Source organism: Macaca thibetana, chromosome 6, assembly GCF_024542745.1.
Source record: "Macaca thibetana thibetana isolate TM-01 chromosome 6, ASM2454274v1, whole genome shotgun sequence".
Taxonomy (NCBI): Eukaryota; Metazoa; Chordata; class Mammalia; order Primates; family Cercopithecidae; genus Macaca; species Macaca thibetana.
Genome location: NC_065583.1, coordinates 23,171,052 through 23,185,513, shown reverse-complemented (window position 1 = coordinate 23,185,513; position 14,462 = coordinate 23,171,052). Strand labels below are relative to the sequence as shown.

At 41.1% G+C, this 14,462-nt stretch overlaps 1 long non-coding RNA gene across 3 annotated transcripts in view; it reads right to left on the bottom strand.

The window, feature by feature from the left end:
- Positions 1 to 14,462, bottom strand: part of LOC126956300 (uncharacterized) — a 40,899-nt gene that overhangs the window by 14,918 nt on the left and 11,519 nt on the right. Inside the window, exon 2 of one of the 3 annotated variants that reach the window (XR_007726290.1) lies at positions 13,054 to 13,300. The exons of the other annotated variants lie outside the window; for them this stretch is intronic. This is a non-coding gene — a long non-coding RNA (uncharacterized LOC126956300). The remainder of the gene's footprint in view (positions 1 to 13,053; positions 13,301 to 14,462) is intronic. 3 annotated transcript variants of the gene reach the window in all.

Genomic DNA, 14,462 nt, shown 5'->3' with positions numbered 1-14,462 from the left:
TGGTCAGAGGTACCTGACTTCAATCCTTAATTGTTAAAATGATTCTGTTCTTTTCATTTAGTTACTTAAGTTTTATTTTAGGGTCCTGGTGTCTACATAATATGCTGTCATAGGTTATGATTCAGTCATTTACAAAAATACTTACTGAGAACCAACCATGAGGTAAGCTCACTGCTCTCACAAGCTTACAGTCCAGCAAGGGAAACAGACATGAGACAAATCAATACCTAAATGGTTACTTGATTACAGTTGTGAAGAGTGCTTCAGAATAGAAGAATGAGGTGCCATCGGGGAGATGCTCAACTGACCTGAAAGTCAAGCAAGTCATCTCTGAAAAAAGCAACATTTAAACCAATAGCTGACGTGGTCAAGTGAAAAAAGAAGAGATGGAAGGAGAGAAGGCTATTCCAGAGAGAGAGGCCAGCATGTGCCAAGGCCTAGAGACAGAAGGGAAGAGATGTATTAAGATTTGAGGAACTGGAGAAAGGCCAATATGGCGGGGTTATGGGGCAATTTGGAGAGACTGGCAGAGGAGAGCGAGGAGGCAGGCAGAGTCTGTGCTGAGGATGAAGGTAGAGGGGGACCTAAACTTTGTTCTCAAAGGTGCAAGAGAAACTTGTTGATTAGGCTCTGAGAAAATACTTATAGAATGTATAATCACTCCTTGCAGTTTGTTCTCACTACTGGCAAGAGAAAAAGAAAACACTCTTCAGGGTTTGTTCTACTCATGGTAGAACAAAGGACTATGTTGGCACAAAGGACAATGAATTTTTTTCATCAACATTTTCAAATTTCAGTCATTTTTGACCTTAATGATTTTTGCCACACTTTCCTAACACCCATATCCTAGTTGATATAATACTGTTCTTTAAACAAAATCCTCTTCTTTCTTATGCATATTTACTTACAAAAGGAACCGTAAATCAGTACTATAAATGGAAAGTCAGTATTACCTGCCGTAAATGGAAGGAACCATGGAAATAAATAGAACAGTAAAAAAGACAACGTTATCACATACTTAGTAGCTGCTGTTAGTCTACCGGAGTTCTCAGCCTGTGGCCTATTCTCTATTATATAAAAAGAGAGATTAACAAAAGATGAAATAGGGAAGATATACTAATCCCAGAAGACCTCTTTCTTCCCTGACTCCACTAACTGGTTTCAAAGAGAATTAAAAAGAAAGTAATGTTCTCACTGTGCAATGCAATGTAAGTGATGTCAAGTCAGTGTGCCACATTAAAACATTCACAAACCACTGATGGCATGTGGCCCATATTTGGGGAAACAGAATTATTTCCTAGATAGTAAATGTAAGCCCAAAGCATATAGTCTTAATTCATTGAACGAAGGAAGGCCAGCCTTTGCCATGGCAGTGAATGTGTACCTCACTTTTTGGAAATGAAGTAGACGTTTGATAAACTAGGTGACTTTTCTTGCAGATAAACATTATTATGGAAAAAATATCAGTGATGCTTTATCTGGATCAGGATTTGGCCCAGGTTAACCTTGAGAATAAGCTGACCATCCAGAGAGAGTAGCCTCAGAATGAATCCCATCATAGAGCCAGGCAGACGGAGGGCTGATGTCACAGCGTCTAGGGTGGATAGGATTGTGGGGACCACTCTTAGAGGTCAAGTGGAGTCTGACAGCAGCCACAGGAGACCTGTAACCCGTATGAGATAGACAAGCTCTTATGATTGTTGATGTCATGTTATCATTGTAAACATAGTTGCCAACTTGTCACTGGCATCAGCAGAGTAAAGTTGTTGGCAGCAGGAACTAGGATTCAAAGCCTCAATTCACATCCTAGGGAGGGTTTGTGAAAGCCAAGGAAGACCCAGGTCCCAGAGGCAGCGGCTTATGAGGCTGCTACTCAGACAGATACTGAGGCACTAGGGGAATTGAAAGAAAGACACAGTCATTGAATCTGTAGGCATTTGGCCACCAGGAATGAAGCAGGAGTTCTGTAGCCCTGGAAACAAAGACTCTCAATATAGAGGAGAGTCTGGCTGGGCCTTAGTTTCTAGAAGCACAACGTAACTGGTTCAGACCCTGAATCTGCAATGAACCTGCAGCATTGGTATCACCGGGGAACTTATTAGAGAATCTAATTCTCTGGCCCCATCACACACCACTACACCAGAAACTCTGGGAGTGGGGTCCAGCAATCTGTGTTTTAATAAGCCCTCCAGGTAGTTCTGTGCATGCAAAAATTTGAGAGCTACTGATCCGGAGGAAGCGATGAGAGTAAGTCTTAGGGAAGAACAGGGCTGCTTCCTTGGTAGAAAAGGAACATGCAGGTGTGCCCTCTGTTCAGGATACCAGTTAATACATTGTCCAGCTCCTGTACTGATTTCTCTTTTCTGGGTAGTGACGTCTCACATTTTAGCAGTTACTTTCTCTGCCCTGCTACTGTCTGTATATACACAGATAAACATAGTTGCAACCTGTAGTTATAGGACTCTCTCAGTAATCACTGTTAGTTTTTATCTATTTTTTTTTTTTTTAGGTAGGCACTTTTGAAAGAATTTAAATACATGTCCTAATCTATCTACTGTGGTGGGTAATTTATGAACATCTTTTAAGGTTTTTGGTTTGTTTTGTTTTAAATCAAGGGCTTCTCTTTATTGCCCCAAGCCTACTGAGAAACTCAATGCTTGCCCAGTGTTCGAGAGGATAGCCTGCCTGCTGCTTCTCCCTCCCCATCCATAATGCAGATGTGGAGTAGGTTTGGTGAGAGGATGATGTTGCAGCCAAGACCTTGGTAGAGGGAGGCAACAGGAGGAGGTAGCATTATGACCACAAGATGATGGCTAGCAATAGCTGAAGTTACTTGCTTCCTTGCTTACATCCAGCAAGGGAGGGAATGGGATGTTTCTCTGAATCAGTCTTACTGGACCAACATGGGTCATAAACTCTCCCCTAGAATGACAGCATGCATCGATTGGCTATTTTACAGAAGTCTGGGTTTTTGAACCAGTCACTGGCATCTGATTACAATGATCAGTTTAACCAAATCAGGGACTTCCTCCTGAACTTGGTGTCAGCTCCTCCGGAGTTTTATGGGCTGAGCTTGAGAGAAAGATGAAACAAAGAAAAGGTGGGCCAAATCTGTGTACTCCAGTTTTCTACTGTGCTAAGCATTTTTCATTCATTTTCGTATTTGATCTTTACAACCAGCCTAGGAGGTTGCTCTTTTTACAGATAAGGAAGATGAAATTCAGAGAGGTTAAATAACTGACTTGCTCTGTGTCACCAGCAAGGTTGACAGAACCAGTGTGCAGATTCAGGTCCAAGAGACACTAGAGGCCTGCTTTTCACCTCTGTGTTGCCTGGTTAGCCACTGTATCTGGAGGGGAGCTTACATTTTAGCTTCACATGCAGGGTGTTCAGCGATCCTGGCACTAACCCAGCGAGGTGGACTCATTTTTACCCCATGCTGAGGAATAATGGGAAAACTCTGGAAAGAACTTGAGCTCAGCTCTCAGGTTTCCACAGTTATTTGTCTGTTGTTACCAAACACTAAAGACTTTAAAAATTCACTGTGGTCATATAGGAAAGAAAAATGACCTCATGCTTGCAACCACAAATCCAAAATGCTCTGGAATCTGTAAGACGAACTGCATTTTAATTAGAAAAGAGAAAGAGCGATGAAGACGTTTTTTGGATATTTTTGCAAACCCTCCCTTGCCTTGCCTTCAGGCCAAAATGTGACAAGTGCCCTAAATCTGATAACAAACACACACTTCTGAAGTCATTGTTAGCTTTCCTAAAAAGAAAAAAAGAATCACATTAGTTTTCTGTTACCAATAAGAGTTCAGGAATGCAGTCTTAAAATAAAGCACATGACAACACAAGGAGTATCCTCCATTACATTTCAGAAAGTAAAAACGGAGCTCTCAACCCATTTTCCTCTCTGCTTAGAAAGGTTTTTTTGTTATGTCAGGTCCTCAGAACCTTGAGCCAGGCAATATTGAAAAGCCTTGTGGTTTATTCCTAAAATCTGGTCATTGATTATTGTCAATGCATTACTCTTAATCGCTGGGTCCAACTTCCTAGCTGAAGATGAAGTTTTCCCAACAGACAATGGAGAGAAATAATAGAATATCAAAGAGCTACCATGTCCCGTGATTTGAAAATAGAAACTCTTGGCCTTTGACACAGTAGCTATTTAATTAAAGGGTGGTAACAGGCAAAGGAAAGCAGAGCTCTCTTACCTGTTACATGCTTACTATAAGGCACATGCTTTATTGACAACCTTATATGCATTATCTCATTCAATACTCTCAACAAACCGGTGTAATTGTTATTCTAGTTTATAGATGAGCATACTAAGATCTGGAAAAGTTAATTACCTGTATATAAATTATAATGACTTCAACTGCAAGTAGGAGAATATGTAGCTGAGAATTTTTTTTTTATATTATACTTTAAGTTCTGGGGTACATGTGCAAAACATGCCAATTTGTTACATAGGTATACAGGTACCATGGTGGTTTGCTGCACCCATCAACCCATCACCTACATTAGGTATTTCTTCTAATGCTATCCCTCCCTTAGCCACCCACCCCCCAACAGGCCCTGGTGTGTGATGTTCCCCTCCCTGTGTCCATGTGTTCTCATTGTTCAATTCCCACTTATGAGTGAGAACATGCGTTGTTTGGTTTTCTATACCTGTGTTAGTTTGCTGAGAATGATGGTTTCCAGCTCCATCCATGTCCCTGCAAAGGACATGAACTCATCCTTTTTCATGGCTGCATAGTATTCCATGGTGTATATGTGCTACATTTTCTTTATCCAGTCTATCACTGATGGGCATTTGGGTTGGTTCCAAGTCTTTGCTATTGTGAATAGTGCCACAATAAACCTACATGTGCATGTGTCTTTACAGTAGAATGACTTATAATGCTTGGGGTATATACCTAGTAATGAGACTGCTGGGTCAAATGGTATTACTAGTTCTAGATCCTTGAGGAATCACCACACTGTCTTCCACAATGGTTGAACTAATTTACACTCCCACCAACAGTGTATAAGCATTCTTATTTCTCCACATCCTCTCCAGCATCTGTTGTTTCCTGACTTTTTGTTAAAGCAAAGCTCTGCAAATTTTTTTTGAAAAGGGCCAGATAGTACACATTTTAGACTCAGGATTGGGGGGGTAGTGGGTGTAAGGTCTCTGTAAAGCTAACCTAACTCTGGCATTGTAACATAAACATATCTGTAGATAATATGTAAACAAAAGATTTGGCCATGTTCTAATAAAACTTTATAAGAGCAGATGTTATGCTGGTTGTAGTTTGCCAAACCTTGGCTTTAAGCAATGCTTCTTAAACTATCTGCAACAAATACCAGTTAATTTTTTCTCTAATTTCCAATATATCATAGATTGATACTTTTATAAACTATAATAAAACGAATTCATAGAAAATGAAACAAAGAAGATATTTACATTCATTAAATTTTTTTTTTTTAGAATCAGTAGCCATAATATTACCCCATCATATTGCTAGAAAAGTTCATAAACAGTTACGATTTCTGTGCTTAACTCAATGTGGACCAGTAACAAACAGTTCATGGAATCACACCATGCTATGATTGATGCTCTGAGTAGCTATGCTTTAAGGATCGGAATATTTCTCACCGAACAATAAACCCACAAGGTGGGCAGTTCTGAATGTTTAGCCATGTTCTCAAGGACCCAGTCTTCTTTCATCTCTCCATTTTGTGATGCTCCACATTCGTCTCTCTTCCAGGTTCAAGATGGGGGCCCCTGTTATTGCATCTTCACACGTGATGTCCCAAGCAGGAAGACAGGAAGAGAAGCAAAAAGGGATTTCTTCTTTGGCTACTATCTCTTTTATTGAGCAGGATAAACCTGCGTCAGGGAGCAGACTGCTCCTATGTTTCACTCACTGTGAGTCACATGACCCACACCTACACAAGTCACTAGCAAAGAGCAGTAGGGATGCCATAGTTGGCTTAGCCTAGGTGGATTTGTTCCCTTGGGCTGGATCCAGAATCACCTGATAAAACTCAGGATTTCATAAACTAAGAAGGATGCCACCTTCAGGACTGTGCTTAAGGAAACCTATCTATTTGCTTAAGAGTTGAGCTTGCAGTCCTGATCCAGCCAATTCATAAACTGTGCTCCTTCCATTCCAGTAGTCTCTCCCAGGAAAATAATTTTTCTCCTACTATGGTTCTGGCTTTGTGATCCATGTACATTTAGTCATTCATGCAGAACTTTAAAATTTATAGTGTGCTTCCATGTGTATTATAAAATTTGAATGTTAATGTTTACAACCTGTTTGTACCAATTTTATCCCAGAGGACAGAATTTAGGCCCAGGGATGATGTCTGAAATCACGCAACAAGATGTGGGAACATCAGAGCCCTGACTCAGGGCTTCTGACACTCTTCAGTGAGTTCTTCTTCAGGTATTTGACCATTTGCTCTGTACTGATCAGAGCATCAAAATCAGCAGCATCAAAACAACAGCCAGCCAATCTAGGCAAAAGGTCAGTACAGACAATCACTGGTGTGAATTGACTGATTGTGCCAATAGAATTGACCCTCTTGATTGCATTGATATGGACATTCTCATGTAGGTAGCCAACTGTCCTGGTGTTCTTGGGACTGAGGGGCTTCCCAGAATGTGGGACTTACAGGTTTCAAACCAGAACAGTCCCACTTTTCAATTTCAAAACAGGAGAAATCATAGGAAAACCAGGACAAGTTGGTCCCCTTAGTCTCAGCCTCTGTCTGCTGCCAAAAACATGCTTTCCTGCATTCTTTGCCCTACGAAGTTCACAAGCCCCCAATTCTGTTAGCAAACCAACGTGTCTACTTTTGTTTTGTAAATGACTTTTTCACATTTAAAATATCTAAATAAAGAGAACCACAGGTGTATGTTAGATATTCTTTGCTTCTTTCACAGTTGAGAATTACCATGGGAAATTAGTAGAAATCGTTTTCCTTGGTTGTGAGGAAATACATACCAAGCCCAATGTAGACACATGGCAGCCAATGTCAGCACTTAACCAGTTGAGTGGAATATATTTAAAGATGTTCCATCCCCTCCACTGGTTCTCCATAGCTGGTCTTGGACAGTCTGTTAGAAATCACCTAGGACTCTTTAAAAATAAAAACTGCCTGGGCTCTCCCCTGGGCCTATATTGGGCAGGAGGTGGGTAGGTAAGGGATTATGGAATGGGTTTGGGGCCAAGGGACTTGTGCTTTTCACAGAGTTCCCCATGTAATTCCTGACATGCTGCCAGCTTCACAAGCAACTGGCTAGAATCTGTCATTCAACCTTTCTGAGTGACAACTGAAATTGTAATTACGCTGTTAAAAGAGAACCTTATAAAATTGCACAATCGCTTGTCTTTGTCTTTTTTCCCTTCTCTCCTTTTTTCTCCCTTTCTTTTCTGTTTCTTTAGTGGGATCATTCATAAGAACACTGGGGGCAATTTTGGGACATGTTCGTGAAAGGAAACTTACAGATATTTAAAGTGAATTTAAATATGCCTTCTAGAAACTCAGAAAGCTACTTGCTACTTAACGTCTGTAGAGTCATAAGGTTTGAACAAAATCTCAGAATAAAGAGATCTCTGGGTTGATCCCTAGCAAGGGGACATCTCTGGCTGTGTTATTTACCTACTGTTATCTGTTGTTGTCCTCCAGTCTACCCCATCTCCATGGTCTACACCCACCTGAGAATCAGTGGACAGAAAGAGATTTGATTTACATTGCTCGTTAGGCTACCAGCCTCTTGTCGGAGCCAGGCAACCGAGATGAAAATTAGTGACAAATCACAGCCCTGCTTCCTGTAATGTGACAAAAGCAAGCCCCATAGCAGTAAAGGTTCTCATTAGGGCCCCTTTAAATGCTCAGACTGATTCTACTTTTTAAGTCACCAGAATAGTTAATACAATGTGTGGGACAACACGATTTCCATTGGGGTACAATCAAAAAGAAAGCTACTTTCCACACTTTCTTTAATCTCTCTCCTCACATCAACCTGAAGCAGAGCGGAGGTCCCCCTGGGATTCTTGCTCATCAGCCCTGCCTCCTACAAAAGGGAGATTTTTGCCTAGACAGCTCCAAAGAGTCTCAATTCAAAGGTAAAACAATTAGTACACATTAATCATCACAAGGATGGTACTAAAAGCATAATCCTCTTAGAACTGGAACAAATTAAATCCAAAGTAGCAATATAAAATCAAGCGGAAACCAACCACCAAGTGAAGGAAGCTGAGAGGACCCTGCTCTGATGCTCCAATTCTTATTGCCTAAGAGGGTGCTCAAGCATCCCGCATCTTTGGTCTTTTCGCAAAAACTACACTGCCTTCTTCAGCTGCCTATAAAACCCAAATGCTCTTTGTGCTGGGGCCATGTGACCACCTCCTCACAAATCGAGAAGCTCTGTGAACACCTGCGAGTTGGAATTCCACAGTATGGGATCTGATCGATTTTCTAAAAGTGGACTGTTGCTCATAGAACCTGGAATAAACCCACCAAGGACTTGTCTGGGAGGAGAAGGAAAAAAAAAAAAAAACCCTTCTTTTTCTGCAAAGGAGAATCTGCTGAAACTTCTAAATGAGGCCTGGACTAAAGTTTGGTTTTAAACAAGGAATGGCTGCTCCCTTTCTACCCCACCTGATGACCCCTGCCTCCTTCTTTTAGTGTTTTCCTGAGCTTCAGTCTGTGAGGCTGGGAAGAAAAGCTACGTAATGAAATAACTAATGCTACTGACACCCTCCGTAACAGCTGCCAGGCATGTGGGATGGGCCCATCAACAAGAAAGACACAATGTTATCTTGAGGCCAATGATGAATGTTTGAAATCCAGGAAGGACGGAGGTATCTTTCTCACTTTCTCTTGGGGTACCTTTCAAGAGAACTGGGATGTTCCCTTGATTTCTTTCCCTCCTTCTTTTTTACATTTTCCCAGGTTCCCAGCTATATACTATAGTTTTCCTTGTTATAGAAACAGTCCCATTTCAAGTATGCACCTTTCTTCATGGAAATAACCAGGCTCTTTTTGTCTGAATCTTCGGGGTGTCAGAGGAACAGTAGGGCACTAACAAAACTCAGGAACTTCTCTCTTGTTCTTACATAGCCTAACTCATGCACTGTTATGTGAGAAGACGTCCTTCCCACCAAAAGTGAGAGAGGGAGGGTCAGAGGAAATGAAGAGAACACAGAGCCCATCCTGCCACCAAAGGAGCATGGAACTTGCTATGTTATTTGCACACTAAAAGAGAATTATAAAAGATAGGACCATGCTTAAAACAAGGAATTACTGGTGGACTTTCATGTCAGTGTGGGAAATATTGGAGATAGATGTATCTTCCCAGAGCCCATATATCCTGCTTATAACATTGGAACCTCTTCAGATATAATCAGATTTCTTACTATGAGAATAACCCAATTTACAAATCTAGTTCCTGTAATTTATGTTGAAGCTATTAATATTTACTTGCCCAGAATTTTTAACTATCCATTTTTTTCTCATCTTTCTCCACTTTCCTCCTCTCAGTATACAACCATTGGAAAAGAATTACATAATGCTAGGAAAAAGCCAAGGAGTCATTGGCCTGAGTTGAGACTCATCCTTGCAAATACCCCAGAGTTCTCCTATCTCAGTGCTGTTTGTCTGTAGGATGGATTCGGGAGGTGTTTGTTTATCTACCCATGGCAGAGTGCAGGTTATGTGATTGTGAACCTTGTGACATTTCCAGGATGGAACATACTCAGCTTTGGATGAGATTATTAGCTTTCCCCTTGTCCGAGCCTAACAAATGAAAACCAGATTTGCATGTATAAATAACAATCAAGCGCTGAAATGATTTACTTAGTAAAGTTACTGTTTTGGAAACTAAATCGATGTGTCATGTCAAGATCTGATCTGCCCTTCACTCACATGGCAAAGGAGACTTCTCCAGGGTCTACTAGAAAAAAAAAGTTGGAATCCTATTAATAGTTTACTCTTGTCACGTGAGAATCACAGTGGAGTTTAGCTATGAGAATAAAAGCTCAAAATAATGTTTCTGAAAACATCCTGATAGTAGCATGTGCTATTTCTTATTGTATTCAAGACACACATGAATAACTCTCCCCCAGAAGGAAACGAAACAAAGCAAAGGGCAACATATTTTCCCACTGTGTAAATTTCCTTCCTTAAGTAGAAATAGTTAGAATTGGAAGGCAAATCCTATGGTCATTACATTTCAGAATGCGGACATGATGACAGCTTCAAAGGTGTGTTGGGCTACACTTGTGCGTGCTCTTTTTTAAAAAGACAATAGGCATTGAAAATTAGGCACTGCATCAAAGCCTTTCAATTCTATTGAGACAAGTCTATAAAAAACTAAGGGATGCAGGGATGTTTCTGTGTAAATTACGTGGAGGGTTCAGTGTATGGGAATCATGGTCTAGAATGCTCCAGAGACCACATACAATTCTGCATCTGAGTGGTATTGTCAGAGATGATGACTAGAGCTAGCATGGAATCATCTGCAGTTAATTATAGTCACTCTCCTGGCATTAAATCAAGGCCTTTCGTTTGAATTAACTCTATAAATGTTCAGAGACCTCACTGTAAAGCCACTAAATATAAAATGAACTGGAATAGTTGATGGTACAGAACTGGAGCCCGTTTAGAGTCCAAAGACCAGAGGGCAGTGTAAAAGGGGAAAGGATCAATCATTTAGACCAAATCCCAGCTCTTTTCTTCACCAGCTGAATGGCTTTGAGATAGTCTAATATCTTTGAGCCCCAGTTTCTTAATTTACAAAATGGAAACAGTAATATCTAACTTGGAAGGGTACTGAGAACTTTAGAGAAACTACAAGTGAAGTTCTGGGCACATTGTAGACATTCAATAACTAGGATTATTTTATTTACTTACTTAACTTATTTATTTATTATAGCACTCAATGTACCTCTCTATACTTAAAAGTCCTAACCTGGGGACCTAAAGATATATGGGATCTAAGTCCAACCCCCTCTACTGAAATTATGTGCAAAGTCCTGGGCATATGGACATTTTCTTGAAGATGAGTGTTCATAACTTTTGTAATATTCTACAAGGGTCCATGATCAAGGAAAGGTTAAAAGCCACTACCTTCTGATTTGGCTTCACCTATGTGTTAACCCCACAGCATGGAATGAAAACAAAACAATTTGTACTTCCTGATTCTTTCCATCAGTTGTATGTATGCTGCACCCCGTTGTTCTATCTCCAATGTAAAGAAAAGTTCTGTGTGTGTATGGATACGTGGGTGTTCACATGGACATGCATGCTTGTGGGTTTAGGGGATGTTCATTTTATAATGAGCCACAAGTTTGCTGAGAAAGGACAGAACAATTGTGGGACTGAAAAGTTGATGACAGATGTGATTGTGGGGAGGAGCCTGGGATACCGTGGGAAGAACACCACGGGACGAGGCGGAAGGGACTTGGAGGGGAACAGAGTGGGGCAAAGCTAAGAGCCCTTAAGGGTTCATTTTGCCTGTGGACTTGGTGGACATAGAACCTAAGTGGACTTGTGGGAGGGTTGATACTAGGAGCGGGTGTCTGGGTGGCAGGCATGGAGAGGGAGTATGTGGCGAATCAGCAGGAAAGAATGTGTTCTTTCACTAAAGGAGTCACCATGACATGTTCTGGGAGAGAAAATAAATGCTGAAGATAGAGGCGAATCTTATACATTAGATAAAAGAAGTCTTCACCCAGTAGGCAAAAGACTCACAGAGATTTAGGCAGAAACAAGAAAAAAATCTTGAATGTGTTGCTTCCTATTTCAGCTGGGTTTCCTTGGTCCTAATGCCAGTAGTTTCACTCTCTCTAGGGCCTTGCTTGGCTTAGGGCACAGTGGTGAGGCAGGCTCATGTGACACTAGAGGATAAACATGTCACACTGGGTGGCAGATGAAGTCACCAACTGGAGTTTAACATATATGTACGTGGCCGAGCGTGGTGGCTCACGCCTGTAATCCCAACACTTTGGGAGGCCGAGGCAGGTGGATCATGAGGTCAGGAGATCAAGACCATCCTGGCTAACACGGTGAAACCCCGTCTCTACTAAAAATACAAAAAAAATAGCTGGGCGTGGTGGCGGACGCCTTTAGTCCCAGCTACTCAGGAGACTGAGGCAGGAGAATGGCGTGAACCTGGGAGATGGAGCTTGCAGTGAGCCGAGATCCCACCACTGCATTCCAGCCTGGGCAACAGAGCAAGACTCTGCCTCAAAAAAAAAAAAAAAAAAAAAAAAAAAAATATATATATATATATATATATATATATATATATATATATACACACGCACACACACACATATATATAAAAAATGTATGCATGCATACGTGTGTATGTGTGTATGTGTACTACTCAAGTTATTGATCAAACTTGATGAATCCCTCCCTCCCCAAGATATAGATATATATGTGCTTATATGCATATATAAAACTAACAGCAGATATGCTTTCATGTTTACTGTTTTCTAGACACCGTGCTAAGAGAGTTTTTTTAAAATTCCACTTAACCTTTAAAGCTACCTTATGAATAGGCATTATCATTGGTTCCCATTTGCAGATGAGAAAACTGAGGCTTACTCAGGGGAAGTAATTTTGCCATGACCACATGCATAGTAAAGTATTATGTTGGGACTTTAACTAAAAAAGTTTGATGTTGGAACCTGCAATATAAACTGACACCTTCTATATATTCCTGGGGAAGATGGAGCCAACTTACAAAATGCTAGGGCAAAAATTTAAGCAGCAGCAGAAGGGAAAGGAACTCAGATTTGAGGCTTAAGACTGATCCTGAGTCTCATGGTACCATTTCATAATACAGTCCAAAGTGGATGTATGACATTTTAACCCTGGACTGTACTCTGCCATGTTTTATTATTTCTCTGTACACCAGGCAGAGGAACTCCAAACAGAGAGGAGAGGTCAGCTTCAGAAAGGAGCATAAAACTATTGAGAGCGCTTTTATTTTTTTCTACACCAGTCCCACAGGTCTAAGAAAGTCAAGGACTTGATATTTACCATTCATTGCCTCTACACAAATGGAGATCTGCACTCAGAAGCCACAGAAAAAGAAGAAAATGCAGTTCACCACCTCCCAGCAGTCCTGGTGGTGTAGGAGGATGTGCCGAGGCCAATCTTTGATGGCTGCTGGTTATTTCCTCATGCGTAGTGTTAGGCTGGGGACAGCAGGCAGGAAAGGAGTGCTTGGAGAGTGTCTTGACCTTCACAGATGTCTTGCAAAAGGAAGTCAGTATATTGCGTATCTCTGAAGATGAGAATTTTGGTGAAGTTTCTGAAAGGTCACAGAGCTTCCAAATGCCCAACAGTTCATTCAGTATTACACACTCTTCCACCTCTCTTGCTTGTATCCCCTTTCTTCTCTCTAACTCCCGCAGTTTGCTCCTCCCCCTATATTGCTTCTCTTTCTTGCTCTCCTTTTTAGCGATCGAATGGCACACATCTGGGAATAGACAGCCGCGTCTCTGCTGCCAGAATACAGCTGCTGAGATGTTTGGGGCTTACTTGGAGACATTAGGACATTGACCTGGGTGGATGCTAGTAGCTGTAGACATACAAAATACTGTTCACTTCTTTGCTAAGGTATTGTGTACACTCTGAGGATATCAGAGAATTCGGAGAAAATCCATGGCACAGATTGGATGCGTAATAGACGCATGTACTTGGTTTGTGTGTTTATGTATACTTATTTTCTGGCCAGCATATATTCCCCATCATTCCTAAGTGCAGGAATTTCAGGAAATAGTCGTGCCTGTCATTTTTATCACTGTGTTCCCGGCTCCTAAAACAATACCTATCATATCGTTGCTAGGGCGGTGGACTTTGGCATGCCATAGGTCCTAAAGAAGTGTGGCCCAAAGCTAAGTTTTCCCTTGAGGATCTCACTAGGGCAATGGTTGCTGGGAAAGGATGAGGCCAAATGTCATTCCTGCTCTTTAGTGTCTCAGATTTACACTGGATGACACTACTTTTCCTTAATTCATCAGGATCTCCTCGCTAGGACCTCCCAACTTTACTTCCGCTATACAATGAAATCTTATTCTTGTGCCCACCACACCTTCTATGCTAGGAAATATCTCTATATTAACAAAAACTTCACCAATGCAGTACTTTAGTCCATATGAGAAGCCTTAAGAGCAGGCACTGCGCAACACAGAGCAAACCAACAGGGGAGAGAGTTGGAGGTAGGGGATTATATTCTGTTCTTACACTAATTCCCTCATTTTGATATTGTCTTGCTTTATCCTCACTCAAAGGAAGTCATTTCCTTAGTCTCTGTGGTGATACTTCCTTCACTGGAGGAAGAAAATGATCCACAGGCAAGAATCAGATCAGCCTAATTGAAAGAAATAAGATTCTTAAATAAAACCCTTAAGATCCTTCCCTTCCTCTCCCCACCGCCATTTGAA